Genomic DNA, 26,707 nt, shown 5'->3' on the forward strand with positions numbered 1-26,707 from the left:
TTTATTTTTAACGAGAGTGTTCTGGTGATAATGAATTCTTTGTCTTTGTCTGTAAATATTTTCATTTTAAAAGGCATTGGCAAGGGCTGCAGCAATTTAGGGAGTAGCTGCTGTCTTCCCTCCCTCCTCCCTTCCAGCATGCAGCTTTTTGTTTGTTTTGCTTTCAGAAGTGAGCTGTCCAGTTACGCGGCATCTCTATGCCTTCTACTCTCCGGCTGCTTTTACGGGGAGAACCGGCCCTGGGTTTTGGGCAGCCCTTGCCATGACTGCCTAAGTGAGTCTCCTGACTCTTCCCCTGGCAGCTCACCAGGCTGGAGCTGGTGGCACAATGCCTTTTATCCTGGGAACCCAGCGCTGTTTCTCCACGCACTTCTTTGTTCTCTCTCTCTCTCTCTCTCTCTCTCTCTCTCTCTCTCTCTCTCTCTCTCTCTCTCTCTCTCTCTCTCTCTCCTCCCCCTCTCTCTCTCTCTCCCCCCCTCTCTCCCCCCTCTCTCTGTCTCTCTCTCTCTCTCTGTCTCTCTCTCTCTCTCTGTCTCTCTCTGTCTCTGTCTCTCTCTGTCTCTCTGTCTCTGCCTCTCTCTGTCTGTCTCTCTGTCTCTGTCTCTCTCTGTCTCTGTCTCTTTCTGTCTCTCTGTCTCTGTCTCTCTCTGTCTCTGTATCTCTGTCTCTGCCTGTCTCTGTCTCTCTCTCTCTCTCTCTCTCTCTCTCTCTCTCTCTCTCTCTCTCTCTCTCCTCTCTGTCTCTGTCTCCATCTCTCTGTCTCTCTCTCTCTCTATCTCTCTCTCCCATGTCTCTCCTAGGCTCTTTTCTTCATTTTTCATTTTTTTATGTCTTCATGCTCCAGTCTAGATATTTTCTCCAGACAAATTCCTCAACTCATTAATCCCTAAAAAAAGAATTCCAGCTGTTTTAAGTTTTAGAATCTCCACTTGCTGATTTAAAATGTTATGTATTTATTTGTGTGTGAGTGAGTGTGTGTGTGTATGGTATATGTATATGTGTGTATATATGTGTGGTGTATGTATGTGTGTGTGGTGTATGCATGTATGCATATGAATGTGTATATGGTGAATATATGCATGTGTGTATATGTGTGTGTTGTACGTACATGTATTTTTTTAGCCATGTAGGCACATACATGTATATGTATGAGTGTGTGGTATATGTACATGGGTGTGTATATGTGGTGTGTGTACATATGTGTGATATATGCACATGTGTATGTGGTGTATGTACATGTGTGTGTGAGTGGTATATGCACATGTGTATATGTGTGTGTGGTATGTGTATGTATGTGTGTTATGTGTACATGTGTGGGGTATATGTACATGTGTATGAATGGCATCTGCACATGTATGTACATGTGTGAGTGTGTGGTATATGTACATGTGTGTACATGTGTGTGTTTGTATGAGAAGGTGTATATGCCCATCCATGGGAAGGATGTCAAGTGTCCTCTCTGCCTTACTCCTTTGACAAATGGTTTCATCCTAACTTGCTCACTTTTATTAGTTTCTTCTTCTGAGCTAAAGAGTTGCCACTGTCATGAACATATTTATGATTGTTATCTTAAGTCTGTATTAATCTCAATATCTTAATTGCCTGTTGGTTTCTTCCTTTTCCCTGGGTTTTCTTTTCTAAGGGTTTTCAGACATTTTGTCTTGCCTCCTGGTGTGTTTGGTAACTGTCAGCTGTTTGTAAAGCTCCAGGCAGTGCTGTCTTCCTCCAGAGATTAAGTAACTAGGTAACTAAGTTGTTAAATCAGCGAAGGGCTGGACTGGAAACCAGGCTTCAGTTTCTATGAAGACACATGGTCTAGCTAAGCCATATTTCTGCACTTTATGTTTGCTATATGGTCTCCCAGTGTCACTCAGACTAGTTCAAACAGCAAGGAGGGCAAACAGCCTGGTCCGTTCCCTTTGCCAGGCCCTCGCTCCTCTCTCTGATCCCTGCAACCTCCTATGCCTACCAGAAGTAATCTTCAGGCCTTTCACTGTTCAGTTCTCTGCGACCCCAGAGGAAGCTTGTCTGCCAGGGCATGTTTGGGGGTGAGGGGCTGTTAGACCCCTCAGTGCTTGCTTCCGTTCTTCCTGAGATCCTGGGCTCTTAAGTGTTGCCAGCCTCAGTAGTTCTCTGAAGTGTTAGTTCATCCAGCTTTCCTAGGTGTCCTCTGCAGGAGAGCTGCTCTGAAGCTCGGTTACACACATGCCGAAGGGCTGGCGTCTCCAAAGGGCTTGAGTATGTCAGGCACTTGTCTAAACTGCATGTAACAGCTCATTTACATAGCATAATCATCCTAAAGTCTACATTCTCTTACTTTCTATCCTTTATGGGGGGAAATGGTATCTCAAGGGGCAAGTGGTTTGCTCAAGACTATACAGTACACACAGTATTCAAGAATATGAAGCAAGGAAACTGACTTTAATGCCTTTTTATTTCTCTGGGGTTCTTTATGCATTTGAGACCCATGAGGTGTAGCTTCTGCCATGTGTGTGTGTGTGTGTGTGTGTGTGTGTGTGTGTGTGTACATATATATGTGTGTGTGTGTGTATACACACACATTTTACTTGAGTGATTTTCCATTACTTCCAGTCAAGTAATTTTTAATCAAGCTTCCTGCACATCATTATTGATATTCCTCCCCCGACAATTGATTCTTATTATCCCCAGAGCTGCTTATTTCTTATCATCCTCACCATCTCCTTTCACTTCCCTTGTTTTCATATGCAAGCTCATGGGATGATGTCCTCCTGCCCACCATGCCAGCAAACCCCTGTGTGGGGCAAGAGTCCCGGAAATAGGAAGGCTAAAAGCAGGCAGCCACGTGGAAGAACAAAGTCCTCCACCAAGGTTAAAATTCCACCAAGCCTGTGTTCTGAGCCCCAAAGCACAGCATGAACCGGAGGTAATTGAGCCAGCTGCTGAGAGGCATCAGGCACATCCCCCCAACTCATTAACCTGCCCCCCCTCGGCTGTGAAAAGGACCCAAGGCTTCCATTTTAGCAGCATGAGGAAGCACAGCATTTTCACACACCATTCCATAAAAATCCCCTCCTGGATCCCTGCTCTTAAAAGCAGAGTTAGACTGTTCACGAGAAAAGTCCCTGCAAGTCCCCATAGCTTTGTATTTGGCAAATCCTTACTTTATAAAATTTAGCCAGCTCTTTATTTTTTTTCCACTGTTAGTGAAACATGATTCCAATGGTGAGTTTTAGGGGGGACATCCTGGTGCACATCAAGGACTAGGTAAGCAGAAGGCCAAGGAAAGATGTGTGCTCTGGAGCCATTGGCCACGGTGGAAGCACTTCCTCTTGTTGGGATGCAGTGAAGAAAAGGGTGTTAGGCTGTTCATCTTTTTTTTTTTTTAATAATTTTTTTCATATTACAACTCAACTGTTAACCCATCACTTGTATCCTCCCATTCCTCCCTCCCTTCCGCTTTCACCCTATTCCCCTCGCCTAGGTCTCAGACCGAGGGGGACCTCCTCCCCCACTGTATAGTCATAGGATATCAAGCCTCATCTTGGTAGCCTGCTTATTCTTCCTTTGAATGCCACCAGGCCTCCCCACCAAGGGGAGGTGGTCAAAAATGGAGTACCAGAGTTCATGTCAAAGTCAGTCCCCACTCTCCACGTAACTGTGGAGAATGTCCTGTCCAGTGGGTAGATCAGAGTCGGGGTTTGATGTTTACTATTGTATTGTCCTTGGTTAGTGCAATAGTTTGAGCAGACCCCCTGGGCCCCGATCCACCCATCACGATGTTCTTCTTGTAAGTTTCTAGGACCCTCTGAGTCCTTCTATTTCCCCATCTCCTATATTTCTCTTACCTAGAGTTTCAGTAGGATGTCCTCACATCTATCCCAATCTCCTGGTAAGTTCATCTTTTCCAGTGGCTTTGCTGTTCTCTGACACTTGGAGAGAACACCCCAGTCTCTTCATAGAAAGAAAGTAGCAATGACCAAGGACTCAACAAGGACACCAAAAGGATCTGAGCTCCGTCTCAGAGAATTCTAACTTTCTTAACCACCTAACAGGAACAATGAGGGGGAGGGGGAGGGGAGGGGGAGGGGGGAGAGAACACCCCATTGGCTATCAGATACAAAGTGGCCTAAAGAAATAAGCCACGTGAAAGCATGTATTTTTATCCAAATCCTACAGAAAAATGTGATTATAAAGGTTATGTAATTTGCCCAGTTACTCTGCAGATAGGGAAGCCAAGACTGTAACATAAGTCTGTCTTCTTTTTAAAATTCTACCCACCTCCCAGCTGCTGTTCACTATCACACCAATATGGTAATTCATATTTTACGGTAAGGCCATACCTGCACTGTGAAATAAAATTGCTCTCTCACAAAGGTAAAAAAAAAAATCCTACACACTATCAAACGACTATATATTATTTAACAAGTTATTGGATGGGAGCTCTTAGCGCCTTGAATAGATAGCTAAGGCTATGAACCAGCTAACGATACCTAAACATCTAAAGAGAGCGAGAGTCAGATGTATCCTCAGGACTTCTTAAGAGAAAACAAGCATGCTCTAAGACAGGGAGTATTAGCATTCTGCTTTAGTCGGCCTCCCTACGACGGCATTGCTTACCTGCCATGGGGGCGTGGCCCTGCCCAGGGCCATATAAAAGGACAAACTGTCCATGTGGCTTTTTCTCTGTCTACATCCTCCCTCTCTCTTCTGCTTACTCTGTCTTGGTCTCTCTCTGGAGTACCTCCCCTTTCCTTTTCCCCCCCTCCATGATCATTTAATAAACCTCTTATAACATAATATCTGGCATCTGGTACCTTATTACCTTATATCTTACTGCCATAAGTAATATATAAAAGGGAGAGGAGTTGCCGTGATCTGCCCGCTGTTTTGGATAGGGGAAATTCCTTTTCCTCTACAGGACAGAGCTGGGTGCTTCCCCGTCTTAACATGACAGTCAAATTTCTGGTCAAAAGACCAACTGTTATTCTTAAAACTTATGGACTTCAAAAAGATTTTTGGTTTAGGTGATATATAAAAATGTGTGTGTGTGTGTGTGTGTGTGTGTGTGTGTGTGTGTGTGTTAAAAATTAAAGTTAGAGGGGCCAGTACAATGGCTTATCAGGCATCGAAGCTTGCCACCAACGTGACTACTGCCTGAGTTTCATGCCCAGATTCCACATCATGACAGAAGTAGAAAACTGAGAACACAATAGGCCTTCTAACCTCCTTATCTCCTTATACATGTGCGCGCACGTGCACACACACACGTTAAACATTAAAAAGAAACTTAGAACTTTATAATATTTAACTTACTAACATATTTTAAAAACAGAAATAAACTCATTTTCTGTTGACCTAACATTTTATGGAAAATATATACATTTTCAAAAAAAGAAAGAAGAGTAGCACCGTTTTGACTAGACAGTGGGTAGTTCAGTAGCCAATAGCTGGACTCCTATACCTATCTCTGCTTTTAAGTTATTGTTTTGTGTTTCCTTGGGTGAAGACAGAAAGATCTGACTCACACTGAAAAAGAAGAGTCTTTTCGTGTTTTTTCCCCTAGGCTATGGAAATTCTTCTTCAATATTACTCCAAAACTTGACAAATGTCATGGCAAAAAAAATAAGGATTATCTATGTGGAAACCGAGTGTCTCCTTTGCCTTTGTTCCTGGTTAAATCAAAATCCTTTGGATTCTCTCATGCACAATTAATCTTTTATGCAATTTTTGGTACATCATACATTGATTAGTTTGGAGGTATCAGTTCACTTGGCGGTATTGGTCTTCCAGATGGACACATTTCATCATTCCAGCCCCAGATGACAGTCATCGCCACCCTCCGTGGCAGCATTAGAAAAGTGCTTAGTATGCCAAGTTCCAGGATCACGGGTTCAGATGCACATTTATAAAATTCAAGTTTATGCTTGAATTTTATCTTGTTGGCGGCAACCAAACTATCAGGGTTTCCCCTGTCCCTGGGAAGCGGCAGGTCCCCTTATACAGTGTCAAGAAAACAAATGGAAAATACCCCCGGGAGTGTAGCAGTGTTTTGTGTGCCCACTGTTCCCGCGAGCGGAAGTGGTGCTCCACTTCCGTGGTTCATCCAGCCTACAGCTCGGATGGAGACTTGTTCTTTCCTTAAGACAGCCATCCTCGGTGCGCAATGAGAGCGCCGTGCATATACTGCCCGTTCCACCACAAATAGCGCTGTAAGAACATCTCCAGAACGGAGACTCACGAAATTTAATCGTTCTCACTTCTTTAAGATATTCTTTAGTGAAATTTTTAAAAACTTTCATTTCTCCTGGTGAGTGGACAGCGTCAAAGAAGCCAGCCTTCTAGGACCTGATGGTACCTTACAATTGTCACTCCTGCTAGGCCGCCAGCATCATCACCTGCCGTTATGGTGTATTGTTACTACAAAGTCAACACAAGAGAGAAAGCAAATATAATGCAACCTTGTGAAATCCTGAAAAAGCTGGAGACACCTCCCCTCCTCCTCCTCAGCAGTTCATGGTCCCTAGTCGAAGAACTACCTTCCTAGCAAAATGAGAGTAAGTGAGATTTCCACTCCTACACACACACACACACACACACACACACACACACACACACACACACACACACATGCACCCCCGGCACCCCCCATACTCAGTGTGTTGGCTTGCAGGGACGGAACACTAGCTCCCTCTCTGGATAATTGTGGAACTGCAGAGCCTATAGGTGGAGCCCAGGCAGCTCTCAGAGGACTCCTGGGGTACCAGGGAATTCGGAAAGACCACAGCAATAAGATTGTAAATTTGGATACTGAACATACTTGGCTGAGGAGGAGAAAAGAGCGCTTTCTGGTGATGGCATGTCTTAATAACTTGTCCACAAACTGGTGTAGCTAGTGGTAGCTTTGATTTGGGGACACGTGCTAAGAGGTGTTCTAGAGTATTCCATAATACTAGGGAGAGGAAGAACTGAGAAGTGTGTGTGTGTGTGTGTGTGTGTGTGTGTGTGTGTGTGTGTGTGTGTGTGTGTGCTTGTGCATGTTGAAAAGACTGGACATTGCTAAAAGGTCCATGGCTAGAGCCACGTAACCTCCACGAGCACATGGCCGCCCTCCACGGGCACTGGCCAACCCAAGTTAGAGTCAGGTAGCCACAGATAGGATTCCCCTAGAGGCCTTTAAAAGAGCTTGCAATCTCCTTCTCATGGTCATCGCCATTTTGTATGGAGCGTTGACCTATGCGTGCAGCCTGTTTCTGCAGAATAAATGCTCTTTGTTTTTGCTCTTTGTATTTGGGTCTGGAGTCTTCCTTCAGCAACTTTCGGAACCTTACTGTGTGTGTGTGTGTGTGTGTGTGTGTGTGTGTGTGTGTGTGTGTGTGTACTGCTGTAACAAAGTGATGATAGACTGGGCAGCTCATTTTTAAAAGCCAGGCCCAGCAGAGGCAGAGGCAGGCAGATTTCTGTGAGTTCAAGGCCAGCCTGATCTAAAAGGCAAGTCCAGGACAGCCAAGACTACACAAAGAAATCCTGCCTTGAAAAACCAAAAGAAAAAAGAAAAATGTATTTCTTACCACCCTAAGGCTGAAAAGACGATGAAGGTAAGCACAGGTAGGTTCGCAGTCTGGTGAAAACCGGCTTGGCCGATGGCAGCCAGCCAGCCGACTCATCACTCAGACTTCGTATACTGGAAAGGGCAAAGCCAACTTCTTTTATATGAGCGCACTAATTCCATTCATGACTACGTACCAAAGGCTCTCCCTCCCGATACTGTCACATTGGGTGCTTAGCATGCATAAGGCTGGGTTCAATTCCAGTGCTTTCCTCCCCCAAATAGAAAAAAACCCTGTAGGCTAGGCCTGGTGGGAGGTTCTCGGAAGATTGGCAGCCGTGCCCTCAAAAAGGATTCCATAACTTTCTACTATCTGTGCCTATACTAGAGGTAAATTGGTGGGGGTCATAAAATTTTGGGTTTAAACTTCTAGGACTGAGAGCTAAATAAGCCTCTTTACTTCATAAGTAGCTTGTCTCAAGCATCTCATTATAGTGACAGAAAGCCGACTAATGCAGCAGGCAATTTGCTTTGTTTTATTCATTCTAGACAGACGTTGGGGCTTTGTAATCTTTTATTATTGAAGCCAGTCTAAAATACAATGGGTTCCATGCTCAGCTGTTTCAGTTCCTAACATGTGAGTATTCAACTGCTTAAACAATTAGCTATTCATTCTAATTATTTATTCACTCACTCACTCACTCACCCAGCAAATATTTACTGAGCATATACTAAGTGATCCTAGATACTGAGTTTGGCACCACGGATGAACAATGAAACTGTTGTGTCTGTCTTTAAGGAACTCACAGCCTTTGGGAGATAAAAAATGATCACAAAATCAATGAAAATATTTGTTTTAAAATTCAAGGGAGGTGTAGAGAAAGTGCGTAAACATCCGTCTGTCTGGCAACACTGGGAGCTTGAGATTCCTTGCCAGAGAGACAAGGGCATCTGAGGCAGAGAGGAGCATCTGCAAAGACAAGGAAAGCAGGGGCGGGGCCAGAGGGGCGGGGCCAGAGGGGAGGGCCAGAGGAAGACTGGGTTAGAGGCGGAGTCAGAGGGAGAAGGGTTAGAGGGGAAATAAGAGTTTGCTTGAAACAGGAAGGATAGAGAGGGATGGGCAGGGGCAGGTCATGACCCATGTCCTGTAAAGGGGTTTGACCTTGGCTGTGAAAGGTGAGCCCATGACAGACGTTTCAGGAAGAGCGCTGGTGATAGGGCCAAGATGGAAAACCCAAACAAAGAAGCAGAATTCCAGATAACTGGAAAGGATGAGAGAAGCAAAGTGCACAGACGGAGATCATAGCGCTGGAAAGACCGCTCAGGAAGGGAGCAAGGATGTGACAGTAGATGCGCTAGTTGCACTAATGGCTCTTTGGGTGGGGGTAGGGGTGGGGTATTGAGATGTGTTTGTGTTCATGGGTTTGTAAGGAGAACGGGTTTTGACTCTCTGAGGTTTGTCACTTTCCGTGAGCCACTTTCAGGGCTTTAGAAATGTGAGTCCTCTTCTCTCAGGATAAATATGCACAGTAAAGGCTAATGGCTGATGAATGCTCATCACATTCCAGGCACTGCTTTAGAAGCTCTTCTTGCTTATAAGCACATCAAAGCTGTCCTTTGGCACTTTTATCCTGACTCAGTGATTAAGGAGATCAGAGATGGTAAGTAACTTACCCAGGTCACACAGCAGCTAGGTCAGAATTTAAACCCAGGTTATCTGCCTGTAGCTCTCTGGGCAGACTCTTCCTCATTTCTCCTTGTAGAGGGACCGTATCCTGAGCCTATATTTGGGAAAGATCCCGCCCCTTACCTCCCAGAACCCACTTATGAGTGCTTAAAACCTCACTACAGGCTAAGGGAAATGAATGACCTTTGAAAGAGCCCTTGGTAAACTCACAGCTTGGGGCATCCCTAAAGGAGTACTGGAAAGTAATTTTTCTTTCTTTCTTTCTTTCTTTCTTTCTTTCTTTCTTTCTTTCTTTTTTTCCTGTTTTGGTGTGCATGCACCGGTGTGCATTTGTGCACCTGAATTTGTGAACCTGAATGTGTAGGCCAAAGGCCAACACCCAGTGTCATTCTTCAGAAGCTCTTAGACAGTGCCTTGCCCTGGTACCCGGGGCTTGTAAGTAGTCTATGCTGGCTGCCCAGTGAGCTCTGGGGGAGCTGCCTGTCTCAGCACAGCTGGGACCTTGGCTACACCCAGATGCTTCACATAGGTTCTAGGTTTCGAACGCAGTGGTCATATGAGGGAGTCTATTAAGAAAAATAACAACGTGTGCTGTGAGAACTTTAAGGACCAAGTCACCTCTGTAATTCAGTTATTTTTCTTAATATATTCTTCATGAGATGTTAATGGTGCAGATGTACTAGACACATGTTGGCGCCCTGTGTGTCCACCTGTGCTTTATATAGACAAATATGAGTTTCTCAGCCCTTCTCTCTACTTTCCTTTGGTCGAGACCAGGACAATGGCCGCCATGGAACACACATCCTGCCCTTAGGCCCCTACCATCAGAGTTGTCTCCAAATCACATAGCCACTGGTATCTTGTGGATCTATCTCAATGGCCCCCAGTGATTGGCACACGTCGCTTTCTATGTGCCAACAGCTCTGCTGGAAACTTCACACACATGATCCCAGCTGAGACCACAATTAGAAGATACTGAATACATAATGAGCATTTTCAGGCATTTGTGTAAATGAATGACAGATACAAATGGTTATGCTGATGTCTCTTGATGGAAACCGATGCTTTTCGATGCCAACGTTTCCAAGGCCTCACCACAAGAAAGTGGCAGCGCCAAACTTCCCCAGACATGGCTCCGTGACTCGCTCCTTCCTATTAGAGAGCGTTTCACATATGTCAGCCTTCACCATCTGGCAGAGGGGCTCACAGGAGATTGCCCATCCAAACGCCGAGGCCCTTGGCCCTGTCCCAGGAGTCAACAGAAAGCAGCACTTGCCAGCTGCCCTGGAAGATGCTGCCATTGCCTGGGTGGCCCTGTCATCTATTCTCAGGGCTCTCTTGTGTCTTCCATTTGCTTCAAGCATCTCCTGCCCCTCTGCATAAGTGAGCTTATAGGCTTCTGGGAGTACAGCCTTTTGAGATGCCGTGGAGTGTCATGTTGCCTGTTGTCACACCCAAAGCACTACAGGGGATGTCCTGTGGACCATTGGCAAGGCTATTCTGGCCTAATTCTGGGGTCTGCCAACCCTGAGGGAACCCCTACACACCGCTAATGGGGATGTAAACTAGTCCAGCCACCATGGAAATCACTATGAAGGTGTCTCAAAAAACTTAGAAGTAGGCCTACCACAAGACCCAGCTCTGCCACTCCCGGGTATTCAAGACTTCAAGTCAACACATTACAGAGATGTGCGTGTGTGTTGGGTATTGTCGCAGCACTGTTCTCAATAGCTAAGTTACAGAACCAACCTAGGTGTCCAACAACACAGGAACAGATAAAAAAAAATGTGATATAAACACACAATGGAAGATTTTAGCCATAAAGCCATAAAGAATGACCTAGTTATTCAGGAGAAAGAATACAATGGAAATGCCCATATTATGCTGATAAAGCCAGTCTTAGAAAGACAAATACAGTATATTTCCTTTCACTTGTGGTTCTTAGATTTTATACAGATGTATAAAGCCATATATGTACATATGATATGAAAGGAGAAGTGAAACTGGCTGTGGGGGAAAGAGGCCTGTTGGGAGAGGGAGGGGGAAGAAAGAGAGGGTGGCGGACATGGGAGGCAATATATTCAATGGACGATATATTCTTGTAAATGCCATAATGCAATAGGATGCAGCGTGTAAGGAGTACACAGTGAAAATTTAACAACACATGCATTTGAATCTCACTGGATATTTGAAAACACTAATGCAGAGTAAGCAAGAGGCATGGCCAAGTTCGTGCAATAAGGTTTGGGTGGATGGAAGAGTGTGCGGTCATAAAAAGATCGTGATCCCAGCAGACTCACGATTCTTAATCCATCGACAGAAGAACCACAGGGAAGTTTATTAGGAATCGAGAGTCCCAGGTCCCACTCCTGGGAACAGACACATCAGTTCTTCGTGGAACCTGAGAAGCTGCATTTTTCAACAGTACCCCACATGACTGATGGTTTGAGGGGCTTAGATGAAGAACAAAAGCTTCTCCTTCCTGTTTCACCAGAAGCTTCTAAGGCTCTACATGTGGCAAGTGCCTGAGAAAGTGCTACAAACCTCTGCTGAGCTCCTGTGCCATGGGGGGGGGGGTGGTGTGTGGATACTCCACTGGAGACACTCGGAGTGTGCTGATGCAGAAGCAAGCAGTGATGCTGTTTCATCCCCAGCAGCCATGCACATTGGTTCGTTTCTCTCTGCTGCGCCTCTCACTTGCTTCTCACAAATAGGCTGAAGTAAGAGTAATTGATGGGAGTCACAGCTGATACCAACTATCTCAAACACTCCCTTGGCTTCTTGGTTTTTGAAGGATGCTATGTTAGTGACAAAATGCCTCAAGAAACAACTTAAGAGAGGGGGAAGATTTATTTTATGCATTCAATTTGATGAGATTCAGTCCACCACGGCTGGCAAAATTAGATGGTAGCAGCAGGGGGCTAGTTGACACAGTCTCATACACAGGAAGTGGGGCCAGGTTTTAAAACTTCGAGGCCCACCCCAAGTGACACACTTCCTCCAGGAAGACTCTGCCTCCTAAAGTATCCACAGCTTTCCCAAACAGCACCACCAGCTGGACAGTAAGTGGTCAAATAAGGGATCCTATGGGGGACATTTTACAATCAGACCAAACCAGACACGAAGTGAGAGCTGCCTCATGAAAATGCCTGTGTACCGGGCATAGTGCACACGCCTTTAATCCCAGCACTCGGGAGGCAGAAACAGGTGAATCGCTGTGAGTTCAAGCCCAGCCTGGTCTACAAAGTGAGTCCCGGACAGCCAAGGCTACACAGAGAAACCCTGCCTCAAAAAGAAAGAAAGAAAGAAAGAAAGAAAGAAAGAAAGAAAGAAAGAAAGAAAGAAAGAAAGAAAATGCCCTTGTGGCAGGAGACTCTTGCATGAGCCAGCAGTCAACAAGCTGCTATGGGGCATCCCAGGAGTCGCCATGCTGTCATCATGCCCCATCAAACCTTGAGGCAACTGCAGCCTGGTGAGAGAGCTTTAACCAGAGGCATCCTACAAAGCCACACCTAGCCCCTGACCTGCAGGAACCGTAAGGTAAGAGCTAGCTTGAGATACTGGATTTGAGGAATCATTTGTTATATAATATCAGTAGTGGAGCTACATACAGGTTAATTTTTTTTTTAATGTAGTGTTGGTGAAATGAATTAATGTTCACCATTCAAGAAGGGGGACTGGTTCAGATCCCCTAGAACCTATGTAATGGTTATTCTTGGTTGCCAACTTGACTACCATCTGGAATCAACTAAAACTCAAACAGCTAGGCACCCCTGTGAGTAATTTTTTCTTAATAAAATCATTTGAAGTGGGAATACCCCCTTCTAATCCCGATCTTTGGGGGAAGAAACACCTTTAGTTCAGATTTTTTTTGAGGTTGGAAAATCCACCTTTAATCTGGGCCATACATTTTTCTGGAAGCCTGTATAAAGGGACACAGAAGAAAGCGTGCTCTCTTTGCCTGTTTGTGCTCACCCTCACTAGCAAGTCCATCTTTTCATGGCATTACAGCCTCGTTCTTTGGGATTCTGATGTATATGCAAGACCAGCTGAGACATTCAGACTTGTGGCTGAACAGCAACTGGATTCTTGGACTTTACATTGGTAGACAGGCATTGTTGGACTAGTTGGGCCACAGCCTAGAACACATTCTAATAAATTCCATATATATGTATATATTAATTCTCTGAGTCCTGTTTCTCTAGAGAACACTGACTGATACAACCTAGATAAATACTAGGTGGGGACAGTAGCTTCCTGTTATTAAAACTTCAGAAAGTGGAAACACAGGATGCCGAGAGCAAGCGGGTGAGCAAGCCAATCATGTCAGTGAACTCTGGGTGTTGACTGAGAGACTCTGCCTCAAAGAATAATGTGAAGAGCAACTGAGAAAGGTTCCCAAAATCAACCTTGGGCTTCCACATGCACACGTACACACAGGTAAGCACTGCCACACACTCATGGCCATAATCATGTGAACACTGCATAATGTGCATACACACACACACACACACACACACACAAATGAAAAGCACAGACAACAGCCTGCTAATTGTAATGGGGGTAGGGGAAATAAATGAATGTGTTAATAAAGAGGCTATGAATGAACAAGGAGTCATCAGTTTAAGTCTAGAGGGGAGACAACACAGGAGAGAGGAGAGTGCCCCTGAAATGTGGCCCTGTGGTAGATAAGAGAGGAGACTTGGTGTGTAAGAAAAGGGATGGAGCACGTCCACAGAGAGATGGCGGGCACATTGGAGAACTAGCCTGTGACATTTGTGGTTATGAATTTAAAATGAAAACCAGCAGGCAGGTGTGTGTGTGGTGTGTGGTGTGTGGTGTGGTGTGTGTGTGTGTGTGTGTGTGTGTGTGTGTGTGTACATGTGTGTGTGTGTGTGTGTGTGTGTTCTCTAGTCACATTCAGCTGCAGGTTGGGCCAGAGCAGGCAGCTCTGCATTTCTTCAGGGATTCATCATGCCAAGAAAAGAAGACAAAGCTGGAAAGCACAAGAGAGCAGAGGGGATAGAGGGGATTCACAAGGCAGTAATTACACTGGGCTGCCGAGATTGACGTGGAGGATGGACAGACTACAGGTCCCAGTGTGGGGACAAGGGGTGTTTTTAGAGAAAGACCCCAGAAATCAAGATTAGACATGGAATGAAAGGGTGGGACATGGCCACCAGAAAGAGTGACAGGAAGGAGGGAGGAGAAAGCCACTGAGGCACAAGCGTGTGGCCAGGGAAAAGATCATTCTCAAAACTGACATATTCAACATATTCAGAGATTGTCAACATTGAAATTGCAACAGAGGAAGGTAGGAACTAATAAAGAGGCTATTCATGAATTTGTTTTATATATATGTCTTTTATTCAAAATAGCAAAAGGTGAGAGTCTTTCGTCTATATGGTGTAGTGCCTGTGCTTGTCACAGGCTCATCCACATGCAGAGATCCTTAAGCTCTCTTCCCAATGGGTCAGCTGAATGGTCCCTCTTCGTTTGCTGGCCCACTGTGTTTCTTCCAGGATCCTGTCCTGCTATGCGGGAGCATCATGCTGCATAAGCAAGCTCACGAAAAGGTCTTCGCTAATTTGAACACCAGCCCTGACATTTCTTGTGCCCAGTGGTAGATTGCTTGATGCAACTGCTTATTAAAGCAGCTTTGTTAGATGGTACAAACACTGCAGGACTTCAAGCCAGACATCTACGTCTATAGTTCGAGTGGAGTACGGACACTCCACTCGATGGCTTATGTGATCACGGAGAGGACAGTTTCCCTCATCAACCACTCGTTTAGTTTTTACGTACAACAGGGACGATAATCTCTGCCTCTGAAGCAGTTGTGTAAATTAAATAGTAAAGCAGTAGCAAATGGTTAGTGTAAGTCTTGATCATGGCCCCAAGTAGCAATGCCCTGTGTTCCCTGCCAAGCACTCTTCTATGTGTCATACAAACATCAACTCATTTCACCCCTGCAGCAAATCAGAAAGGTAGGGGTTGTAATGGTTCCCCTGTCTTAGGTGAGGGCACTGGCCCGGAGGGGTTGTGTAAGGAAACAGTAACAGCTGAGCGATTCTGTCCCCTACACTAATTTGCATCTCCTTCTTTACATATGCCATGGTTTTAATTTCTTCCTTACAATCCCCATCTATGATACCAGGATGCGCAGTAAAGCCTTGAGAAGTTAATCCACTTCTTCCCAAGATTAGTCCTACTGTCCCTAAAGGTAAAGGACCACAAACACAAATGGTTATTTTGTAACATTCAACCTATGGGGATAGTGTGAGAAATTTATATCTGAGGCCAGATCCAAAGTTAAGATGCCTTCAGATGCGTTAAATCATTGATACCTAGTCTCTGTTTTACTGCAAGTTTGTTACCTCCTGGCTGACGAAAGAAAGACAACTCATATTGTTTGCTGCAGGGCCTTGAGCTAACAGGCCCCTCCTTTCATTTCCCAATAGCAAGAGATTACCTTGTACGTCTCTTTTGCATCGACAATCCCTAAACCAAAGTTTTCCCTTCCCACAGTGGCTATAATACCCTGAAAGTCTTGGCATTTCATCACCATCACGGCCAGAAGCTCCTTGTACTCTTCTATGGGTACCATTTACTCCAAAGTGAGCGCACCTGTTATTCTGAGGTCTGGGACTTTTAACCTTACAGTTTCTTTGTAAATGGCCCAATTTACTACAGTTAAAGCACCGGGTGTTTTGATATCTGAGACTTTGTCCAATGATATTGTTTTGATGCTCCTGAGAGATAGCATTAACTATATCTCTTACCCATTCCTCTAATGGGGCTCCTCATGCTATTAATGGTCCAATTGCTCTCTTACATTCAGTATTTGCATTCTCACACGCCATGATCAGTGTCGATGCCTGTGTGGTCTCAGGATCTGGTGTGGCTCTATCTAGACCTGAACCCAATCTCTGTAAGAATTCTGTGAAGGCTTCTCCAGGGCCTTGAAATACCTTAGTAAATGAAGTGGTTGTTTTATCAGGCTCCTCAATCATGTCCCAAGCTCTAAAGGCTGCAACACGACACTATTCAATTACTACATCTTCAGATCGGGTTTGTTCTCTTAAGTCAGCATAACGCCCTTCACCAAGCAATTGATCTTTATCAACATTTATGCCCCTTGTTATATTTTGTTGTTTTTCTTGTGGCCTCATGTTCCACTACGATAACCCCTGTAATGGTTGAGCAGCTTCTAACACAGCTGACACCAATCCCTTCCAATCTCGGGGAACAAGTCCATGCTGCATGGCCTAGTTACTTGACATTTGATTAACAAAAGATGAGTGCATTCCATAGCGAACAGAATCTTCTTTTAAATGCTTTAAATCTAGCATATCTACTAGACGCCGTGCCATCTCATCATAAGCCTCACCACCATCATTAGCAGGGATATGTCGCAAAAAGACTGGAAAAGCTGGTGGTGTCTGTCTAGCAGAGCACTTGTCTCCAAAGTCCTTTTGGCCTGTCTGCTTTCCTGTTTCTCTAGAACCTTTACAACCTCTCTGGCTTCCCGTTTTTCTCCAGCCCCTTCTGCATGCTGGTGCTCTGGACACCTGGTTTGTGCAGCATGACGGGGCAGCAGTTGTGGGAAACACTGGCTCTCGGTTACCAAGGTGTTTTCCCTTTACCAATGGTACTTTTTGCTTTCCAAATGCTTCGACCTCGACCCACAAATTCTCTAGTCGTACAGCTGACTCTGCAATCCTTTCCAGAACGATAGAATTTACTGACCCTTCTGGGTTTTGTATCTTATCGGTCTTTCTTCCAATCTTTTTAAACAATGTAATAAAGTAAAAAGACAAAGAAAAAACAAAAACAAAAAAATACCTCTGGGTATAAAGCAGGAAAGAACCTTGTAACAGCAGCTGCGATTTTGCTGACACCCTGAAACAGCATTTCTATTCCTCCACAGTTATTAGAAGTTACCCATTATGCCCAAAGCATGATGGGCACCACCTGTAGTCTTTGACCTGTTCCAAACCTACTTTATTTGGGTTTCTTTAATGCTTATACCTCCCTTCCAACCCACCTACCATAGATAAGAGGGAAAGGAAGTTTGTGGGAACAGAAGAAATAGACCTTTTAAAAACTCAGCTCCTGGGAGCGATTCCCCTGGAGTAGCTGGTAGGATTTCAGCAGACCAGCAATTCCACCAAAGTTGCTGCAGGAACCTGGAACGGCAGCTGAAGCTGGGAGCCTCAAAGCCATCTGGAGCAGTCCTCTCTTGGAGCGTCTGGGAGTGGAGCGATGAACAGCCAAACAATACCAAGACTCAAAAAGCCCCCACCTCCTGTTTTGGGTTCATATATAATCTCCTCTCAGAGCCTGTACTAAGATGGTTCATCTTCTAGTGGATAAACATCACCTGATCTCTCACGAGTCTGTTCCCCATCCCACACTTGGGATCAAAACAAAAACAAGTGTACATTCACTACAGGGTTGTGTGCTTTGTCCCAAACCAGACTGTTGATCGTAGAGTTGAGCCATCTAGTCTCGTTCTGGGGCCCTTACTTTTGATCACTGTAGGTTAGTTTTCTATTTATATCATAAAACACCGTGATGGGAAGCAACGTAAGTAGGAAAGTGTTGATTTCAGAGAGACGGCATCCATCAGGCACGGTGGTGGGAGCAGAAAGCAAGAAGCCCGGCAAGCACACCTCAGAAGTACACAGGGAGCAGGGTGAGGATTGGGCAGCTCGGGAAGTCTAGAAACCCCCAAAGCCCGCCTCCAGTGATGCGCCTCCCCCAGCAAAGTCTCACCTCCTTTGTAACCACCACCGCCCCAGTGTCACCAACTGGGAACATACATGAGCATATGGGGGACATATTTTATTTGAGCCACCACAGTCATAATCCTTAAAGTGCTCATGCACTGGGAGAGACAGGCTCAGTTGGTGACACGCTCGCTGTGCAAGCGTAAGTCTGATCTCCAGAATCCATGAGACCCATGTTTTAAAAAAATGCAGAGCATGGTGGCGCATGCTTGTAACTCCAATGCCAGAGAGGTAGAGACTGGAGGATCCCTGTCACTCGCTGGATGGCTAGCCTAGCCTGCTGAGTAAGCTCTAGGCTCTGTCTGAATAAAATAAAATGGGGGGTGGTGAGGCTTCTGAGGAGATGGGTTAGTGGGTAAAGCACTTGCTGTACAAGTGGGAAGAACTGGGTTTGGATCCTCGGGGCCCACATAAAAGCCAGTTATAGAAGCCAAGAACTAGAGATGAAAGGCAGAGCGACAAGCAAGTCCTCAGGGTTGCTGGCCAGTTAGCCTGGTCCAAATGATGAGCTTTATTTCAGTGAGAGGTTCTGTCTCAAAAAATAAAGTGAAGAGTGATAAAAGAAGGTACCTGACATTGACCGCTAGACTCCACATGCAGACCCACAGGTGCACACATATACACACACGTGCACACACTTGCGTACCTCATATACAAGCACATAAAATTTTTTTAAAAGAAAGGGACGGTGCCTGAGGACCAGGCAAGATGGTCTTCTGACCTACACACACACATACACACGCAAGTGAAGGTGCACACACATACACACACACACACACACACACACACACACACACACAATGTCCTGCTCTCTTCAACATTCCCAATATCACTTCTCTAGCATGTTTCTGAGGTACTCGGAGCAGGCAATTAGCAACTTGCTAGTTTGTCTTGAATTCTCCGTTTGCTATGTCCAACGTGTTACGCTGGAATCCACAACTACGGCCCTTCTGCTCTTGCTCCAATTGTCACTCATGCAGGCACACCTCCCATCTCTCTACCGAGAGTAAAGCACCTCACCATGCGGGTGGAGGGGGGGTGGCGTGGAACTCTGCAACCATCTCTTGGGCCCATGTCCTGCCTTCAGTTCCACATTGGCTGTGTGATGCTGGGAAAGTTCCCTGCTGTGCTGTCTTCATTTTCCCAGCTGTAAAAATGGGAGGACCAACACGGAATCAAGCAAGTTAAAATTCCATCATAGAAGGGATGGGGACAGGCTCTCGAGGCTCCGCCCCTGACTGAGGTGCTTCTCCTCGTCGTTGCTAGCTGCTGGGGGGGGGGGGCAGGTGGTGGTGGTAGATCATTCATCTTTGAGGGTGTGGTCACTGGCAGGTTTGCCATGCTCCCATAGATGACCTCACACCCACGCGCACACAGGAAACACTAATTTTAGTAAAATTATTAAAAAGTGAAAAACAGGCTTTGCAGATGCCACTGCCCCCTGTCGTCACTTGCTGCAGCCACGGTCAACCCTACCGTGTTCTTCAGCACTGAGGTTGTTGGCGAGCCCTCGGGCTACGTCTCCTTCGAGCTGTTTGCTGACAAAGTTCCAAAGACAGCAGAAAACTTTCTTGCTCTGGGCATTGGAGAGAATTTGGATATAAGGTTTCCTCCTTTCACAGAATTATTCCAGGATTTATGTGCCAGGATGGTGACTTCACACGCCATAACAGCACTGGCGGCAGGTCCATCAGTGGGGAGGAATTTGAGGATGAGAACTTCATCCTGAAGCACACAGGTCCTGGCATCTTGTCCATGGCAAATGCTGGACCAAACACAAACGGTTCCCAGTTTTTTATCTGCTCTGGCAAGACTGAGTGGCTGGACGGCTGGAAGAAGGCATGAGCATCATGGGAGCCATGGAGCGCTTTGGGTCCAGGGATGGCGAGACCAGCAAGAAGATCACCATTTCTGACTGTGGACAACTCTAATTCTTTTGACTTGCAGGCATCTTATCCATCAGACCATTCCTTCTGTAGCTCAGGAGCGCACCCCCACCCCACCTGCTCACAGTACCCTGTAATCTCTGCTCTCACTGAAGTTCTTTGGGTTCCATCTTTTCCTCATTGCCTTCCAAGGTTAGCTGGATTGCAGAGCTAAGTATGATTATGAATAAAAAGTAAATAGGAAAAAAGGCGAAAAACAAAAGGGTCCTAAGGATGGGAAGGGGGGTTGCATCAGTCTGGGAGTAACCAGAGGTGAGAAATAGGTGGTGGATATGATTGTATTTCATTATATGCATGTACGAAGTTCTCAAAGACGTGTTGTTGAACCATTCTGTCCTGTATTTTCACGAAATGAGCTCCTTGTATTCTTATCTCTGCTCGAATGTCAGCCCTTCAATGAGGGCTCACTGTGTCTCTTATCTAAAAGCCCACACAGGCATGCATGTGCACACTCACACAGTCTTACCTGCATAAGACTCATTAAGTTTGTGTGTATTATTTCTGCTTCGCCCTCTAGACTATACGCGGCAGGAAGGCGTTACGTGACATTTCCTCTTCATGGTTGATGAGCCAGCACTGAGCATGAATAGACAGATGCTGGATGAATTAGCCGTGACTGTCTCTGAAGTCCACCATCCACGCAGTGTTAGCTGCGCCTCTGCCATGGCTTTATTTAAATCTTCACAAGGAGCCTGAGAAATAATGCCTGACGACGGTGCTGAAATGTGTGTGACATACTTAAGGGGCATGTGGTGGTTTGAATGAAAAGAGGCCTCGCATATCTGAGTGCTTGGTCCCCCAGTTGGTGGAACTCTTTGGGAAGGATGAGGAGGTGTGGCCTTGTTAGGGGAGGTGTGTCTCTGGGGTTAGGCTTTAAGGTTCCCAAAGTCCATGCCATTCCCAGCTAGCTTTGCTCTGCCCCCTGCTCGTGCATCAGATGTGAGCTCTCAGCTCCTTCTCCAGCACCACGCCTTCCTGCCCGAGGCCACTCTCCCTACCATGATGGCCATGGACTCTATGGACCTCTTGAACCATGAGCCATAAACTAAATACTTTCTGCTATAAGTTGCCTTGGTCATGGTGTTTTGTCACAGCAATAGGAAAGTAACTAAGCTGGGGCAGAGCATGTATGAGCATCCTTGAGGTCACCCAGCAGGTAGCTGGAGAAGCCGCTTCCAGTCCAGCAACTGACAAAGCCTGCAGCCTTGACCATCATGCACTCAGGGTAATAAAGGACTTCTGTCTTTTCTTGCCAGAACTTTTCCTCTCACAGTCCAACCCAGCTGCTTTCTCTGGCACCCAGACAGGCTGCCTTCAAAGTTCACTAGGGAACATTCTGGAAAAGATTCAACTCTCCTCTCTCTGGAAAAGAGCCCTAGATGGGCTGGAGGCGGCAGACCCTGCGAGGCCCCTGCTGGCTCACCCTTGCCTGCTGGCATCACCACATGGCCATGATTGATTCTGAGAAGACGCCACCAGGTGTAAGAGAGCCTGAGCCAACAGACTCCTCATCCTTCAGAGCCTGTTCCCGCTGGCCCCTCACTCGTAGTGGGACCAGAATACGTGGGATCTCCAAAGGAGGCCAAATGGTTTCCCCACCCATTGCCTCAACATTCTGTGCACCTGCCTGGCAATGCCCTTCCTGCACCCTTGTCCTCGCGGACTCCTGCGCATCCTCCATGACACAGTTCAAGAGTCCCCTCCTCCAAGAAGACCTCTCTGATTTTCCCTAGGAGAACGCTCTGCTCTTGTCCACCTCTGCCCTTGGTGTGGATGTTGTAAGGTGGGAGGTAGATGGCCTTGAAGCGAGGAAAATTAGATTCACTTGCCCCTCCTTCACACAAGTAACTTGAACACACTGAGCCATATATATATATATATATATTTTTTCATTTAAAATGGGATAATAATAGTATCTGCCTTGGTTCTGGTGTAGGTCATAAATGTGATAACCCACATAAAATGCCAGGCCCTGTGAAGTTCCAAAGGGAAGTTTGACGTCTCTATCAGGGCTGTTTTCTGTTTTGAATTAAGGCTCTGTTGTTCTTCTCAGCTGGGCCTGAAGAGTCGGCCATGACTACCAAGAGACCAGAGCCATTGAAATGAAACCTTTGTGTTACTGGGATAACAGATGCTGGTCAGCTGGGGCTGAGAAATTAGCACTGCTTAAGAAAAGGTCAGTGTCTCCTTGAGGTGAAAATCTTCAGGGAAGTGTTTCTCGAGAGTCAGCACCTAGGAGCTGTGTTCCAGAGGCAGCCTAGGCTGCCAGCTGAGCATGGTCGTGTAAGAATCATCCAGGTGGTACTAGTTTTGAAGGCATGAAGGGGTCATGGAGACCAGAAGACATCAGCAGTTTGGGGGATGCCAGTGCCATGGGACAGCCACCTAGGATAGCAGCGGCAGCAGTGGAGTGGATCCAGTGTGAGCCCAGAAGACAAGGTGTGTGTGTGCTACAGAGGACAGAGCTGGTTAAGTGGTCCAAGCCTTTGGAGGAGCCCAGAAGATCATGAGTGGACCCCAGACATGGGGCATTGTGTTGTTTACAACACTGGGAGTTTGATTTTGCTTTGATCTGGTTGTGACTATGCCTTGGTTCTTCCCTCTTGAAGTAAGGATGTATTTAATTTATTTGGATTTTACAGGAGCCCACAGTTAAAAGAATATTTTTAATAGGTATTTTAGGTTTTAAAAGAGACTTCGAATTTTTAAAAGATTGATTTTTTTAAAAAATAAATATTTGAATTTATAAAGACTATGAGACTTTTTAAGTCTATAAAATATTGCAATATTGATATTAATGTATCACCTTGGGGATGAACAAGGAAAAGTAGGGTTGTGGCTTCACAGTGATGTGTTTGTGTGTCAAGCTGACAAGGGGTCAATTGTGCAAGATAACTTTATGACAACTTGACACAAGCCAAAGTCATCCGAGAGGAGAGAGCCTCAACGAAGAAACTGCCTCCAAGCGATCAGGCTGTAGGCAATCTGGTAGAGCATTTTCTTAATTAGTGATTGATGGGGGCAGGGCCCAGCCCCTTGTGAGTGGTACCATCCCTGGGCTGCCCTCACTGTTTTTTGATGAGAAATAATCCTTTTCCTCCCCAAGTTGATTTTGGCCATGGTGTTTTATCACAGCATCCTCGTGTCCGAAAGCACCATCCTTCTCTCTTTCCTCTGTTTCTTACAAGTGGTTAGTGCCCTGGCTGCCATGGGCCCCCTCCCTGCGACCCTCTCCCCACACCCCGTTTCTCCTCCTGATTTTCTTTTGTCCTTCCTCGTATTTACTGTAATTTGTAAGAAAGTCCCACTTTCAGCACTACATCCACATAACTACACATAGGTGCACACTCACTCACATAATTAAAAATAGAAATGAATCATAAAAAAAAAATACAGAACAAGCTCTGGCTTAATTTTATTTTCAGGTAAACAATAAATATTTTAGCGTGAATACATATTGTGCCTTTCGGCACTGCATTTGTTTAAGTTTCTCTTTTGGCATCTGAAATTCAAGTAAGAGTCCCATATTTTGTTTGCTAAATCTGGTGGTTTTAAGCTTCCTGGGATCATGGGAGGCTGGGTACAAGGGGAGTTGGTAGTTGAATTGTGCCCTAAAGATCCTGAATAGCAGCCCCGAGAGGTGACACATGCCTTTTATCCCAGCACTCAGGAGGCAGTAGAAGGTAGATATCTGAGTTCAAGGCCAGCCTGGTCTACAGAGTGAGTTCCGAGACAGCCAGGCAACACAGAGAAACCCTGTATCAAAAGGGAAAAAAAATGGAGGGGGGGCGATGGGGGAGGCGGAATCCCAAAGAGGATTTCAGAAGCTGGATTATGTAAAGACAACCCAGGGCAAGAGGCTATAAGAGCAAAAGACAGGATTCGCAATTTCTTGATACGTTGGCGATTGTGTGACCACCGGGTGATTCACGTAGCCTGGCCACCATCTTGATGAACCTAACCAATGGTGAGTCCAGTGATGGGTGTGGAGAAATATTATAGCCATGGTGCAAATTCAACAACTCAGATATGGACCCTTGGCCTTGTGTACGTCTAGCGGTTGATGTCCTGAAGCTAGAAAGTGGGGAATTGGGTTGCCAAGAGAACCCAGTAGAGTGTTCAGGAGTATTCTTATCCGTAGAACCTCCATGATGGAAAGAGAGAACCACTCCGCACAAGTTGCCCTCTGACCTCCACATGCATGCTATGACATGTGTCACTACCACCCCAACACACACACATACACACACACAGAGAGAGAGAGAGAGAGAGAGAGAGAAAGAGAGAGAGAGACAGAGAGAGAGACAGACAGACAGACAGACAGACAGACAGACAGACACTTTATTAAAAGAAGGAAAATGGAGACTTTAAGGGAGGCTCTCACATTTGGAATAGTGCCATTCTGAAAGCGGAGATCACTGTCCTGGTCATCTTAACTTGTAAGACAATTATAAAACACACTACTTGGTTCTGCCTGACCTGCCACGTCAACCAAAGACATGGGATGGCACCTGTGATGGATGAGGTTAGCATCGCACCACCTAAAAATGACCAGGACACACATGGCTATTTACCTTGGGCTAAGCCAATCAGAATGTACTTGAAATTGGGACCAGAAGATTCTAGCGAACTGTGTGTTGGATCCTTGCAGAAAGAATGTCTATTTATCAATAAATGCTGGCTATTATGGCAAAGCCTTGTTCTTGCCCTGTCCTTGTTAACTCTCCTCTTAGTGTGAGGCGTGATAAAAGTCTCATCAACCTGGAGACTCTTCCCTTCCAACCTCTGTGATATGAAAGCTGGAAATTCTCTGTGTTAGGTGCTAAAAACTGATACAGTTCCATGCTGCGTACCGTGCAACAGACTGATAATTTCTTTTTGCTTTTCAGTAATTATTTCTTACTTACCACCAGGGTCAGGCTGGGGACCAAGAGCTCAAGGCAAGACGCTGCCTGCTGCCTGCTGCCTGCTGCTTGGGCCTCCTTCTTTGTACTTAGTCTCTGAACTCACAGTTGGGGATATATCCTGATCTCTGGGAGTTTTAAGCACCGTACCTGCTCTGTGCCATGATCTGCTGTTTTGCATTATTGATAAAGAGGAAGACAGTGGAAAGGTCAGTGCAGTGAGCCTGCCTCTAATGCCTCTCGTGCCTAGCTCAAGCATAGCTTTGCCTATCTGAGAAAGCTTAGAGTGTGTGGAGGTCAGGGCAGACACGTGTGTGTATTTGTGTGCAAATGCACGTGGAGCTTTCAGGAGCTACCCACCTTTCATTTTTGTAGACACCCTCTCGGGCCTGGAGCTCACTGAGTAGGTGAGGGAGTGGCTGGTCAGCCCCCAGGGATCTGTCTGTCTCTACCTTCCCAGTACTGGGAATTCAAACAGGAACCATCACTCCTAGCTTTACAGTAAACAAACAAACACAGGTGCTGGGAATTGAACTCAAGTCCTCACGCTCGCACTGCAAGCACTTGACGATAACTAAGTGATCTCCCAGCCTGAAACTTGGGGTTTGATCCTCTTAGGCCCACCCTGGGTTTTACTTTGGTCCCTTGGACCACCTGTGGCCCGGCCCCCTCCCCCCCAAAAAAAGGATTCAACAGATTTATTGGGTCAGCTCACTCTGATTAAAATGAAAATGGATGAGCTGCAGCGTCCCACATCCATGGATCAGGAAATGAAACCACAAGTGGTAAGTGAAAAGGGTAGATGCTTTCTCTGTGCTCACTGCCTAGAGATGGCCTTGAACCCCACAAGATTCAGGGCTCTTGCCCAGGGAGGAGCCTGAAGCGAGGGGTGGGGGTTTGGGGGTGTGGGGTGGGGGTGGGGGGCACAGGAAATGACTGTAGAGGGTTCACTTGCTTTCTGGGTTGAGGAGCAGGAGTGAGCCACTCAGGGTTGCAGCATCTCTCTCCTGACTGCATCCCCAGCGGAACCAGCGCCTTTTTCAAACATCCCCACTGCAGACATCACTCTGATAGCACCTAAAGTGGTAACTTCAAACCGGGAGGCTGTTGCCAATCTTCAAATCACCCAGGTGCCCGGGCAAAGGCAAGTTTCTTAGCTGGAGCCCTGGAAGGCAGAACTATCTATGAATGGCACCATCAGACTAATCAGAGCTGCTCGGCTTTTTTTAAAGTCCTGACCAATCAGCTTACCCTGAATTTGTGCCTCTAACTTGTAAAGCCCTAGCTAGGATGGCTGTGATTAAAAGGGTTAACGATCATGTTGCTAACAGCAGCAATCTCTTCTATAAAGGGGAAGCCCACTGCGATGGACTGAAGTCTTCTCCCATCAGCATCCCAGTTTAACATTTTTTTTCTGGATTTAATGTTTCTTATTTTGTGTCTGAGATTAATCTGGTGTTGCATTCATTCCTCATTCTGGGCTTTAGGGAATAATGATAATTTTCCACTTTATAAAGCTTCCTCTCTCTTTTTTTCCCCCTCACTCCCTCTCAAAGACAGCTATTTTAAATGTTGAGTGCCTTTTTGTATAGCACATCATTCCTCAAAGTGTTATGAATGACTTTTTATAAAGTTGTTGTCAGTGGCTATAGAGACAGTGGAGAAGTACCTTAGGTAACCAAGGTTACATAAGAGTTGCAGGGCACTGGTGCTCAGTGTTTTATAGACATGACCACAAGCCCTGCATTTAATCACCTAGCCTTTCTTTGCCTGTACATTAGGCAGCCAAGCCTTTCTAGATCACTAATAAATCGCTCATCCAGGGCCAGGTAGGAATGAACCTCAGATAG

The 26,707-nt window shown here is 45.8% G+C and overlaps 1 pseudogene across 1 annotated transcript; it reads left to right on the forward strand.

The window, feature by feature from the left end:
• Positions 1-19,610: 19,610 nt before the first annotated feature.
• Positions 19,611-20,077, forward strand: LOC311605675 (peptidyl-prolyl cis-trans isomerase A-like; annotated as a pseudogene). The gene has a single exon. The product of its transcript is annotated as a peptidyl-prolyl cis-trans isomerase A-like (transcript).
• The last annotated feature ends 6,630 nt before the right edge of the window (positions 20,078-26,707 follow it).

The sequence above is a fragment of the Acomys minous genome (assembly GCF_964271855.1).
Source record: "Acomys minous genome assembly, chromosome: 9".
Taxonomy (NCBI): domain Eukaryota; kingdom Metazoa; phylum Chordata; class Mammalia; order Rodentia; family Muridae; genus Acomys; species Acomys minous.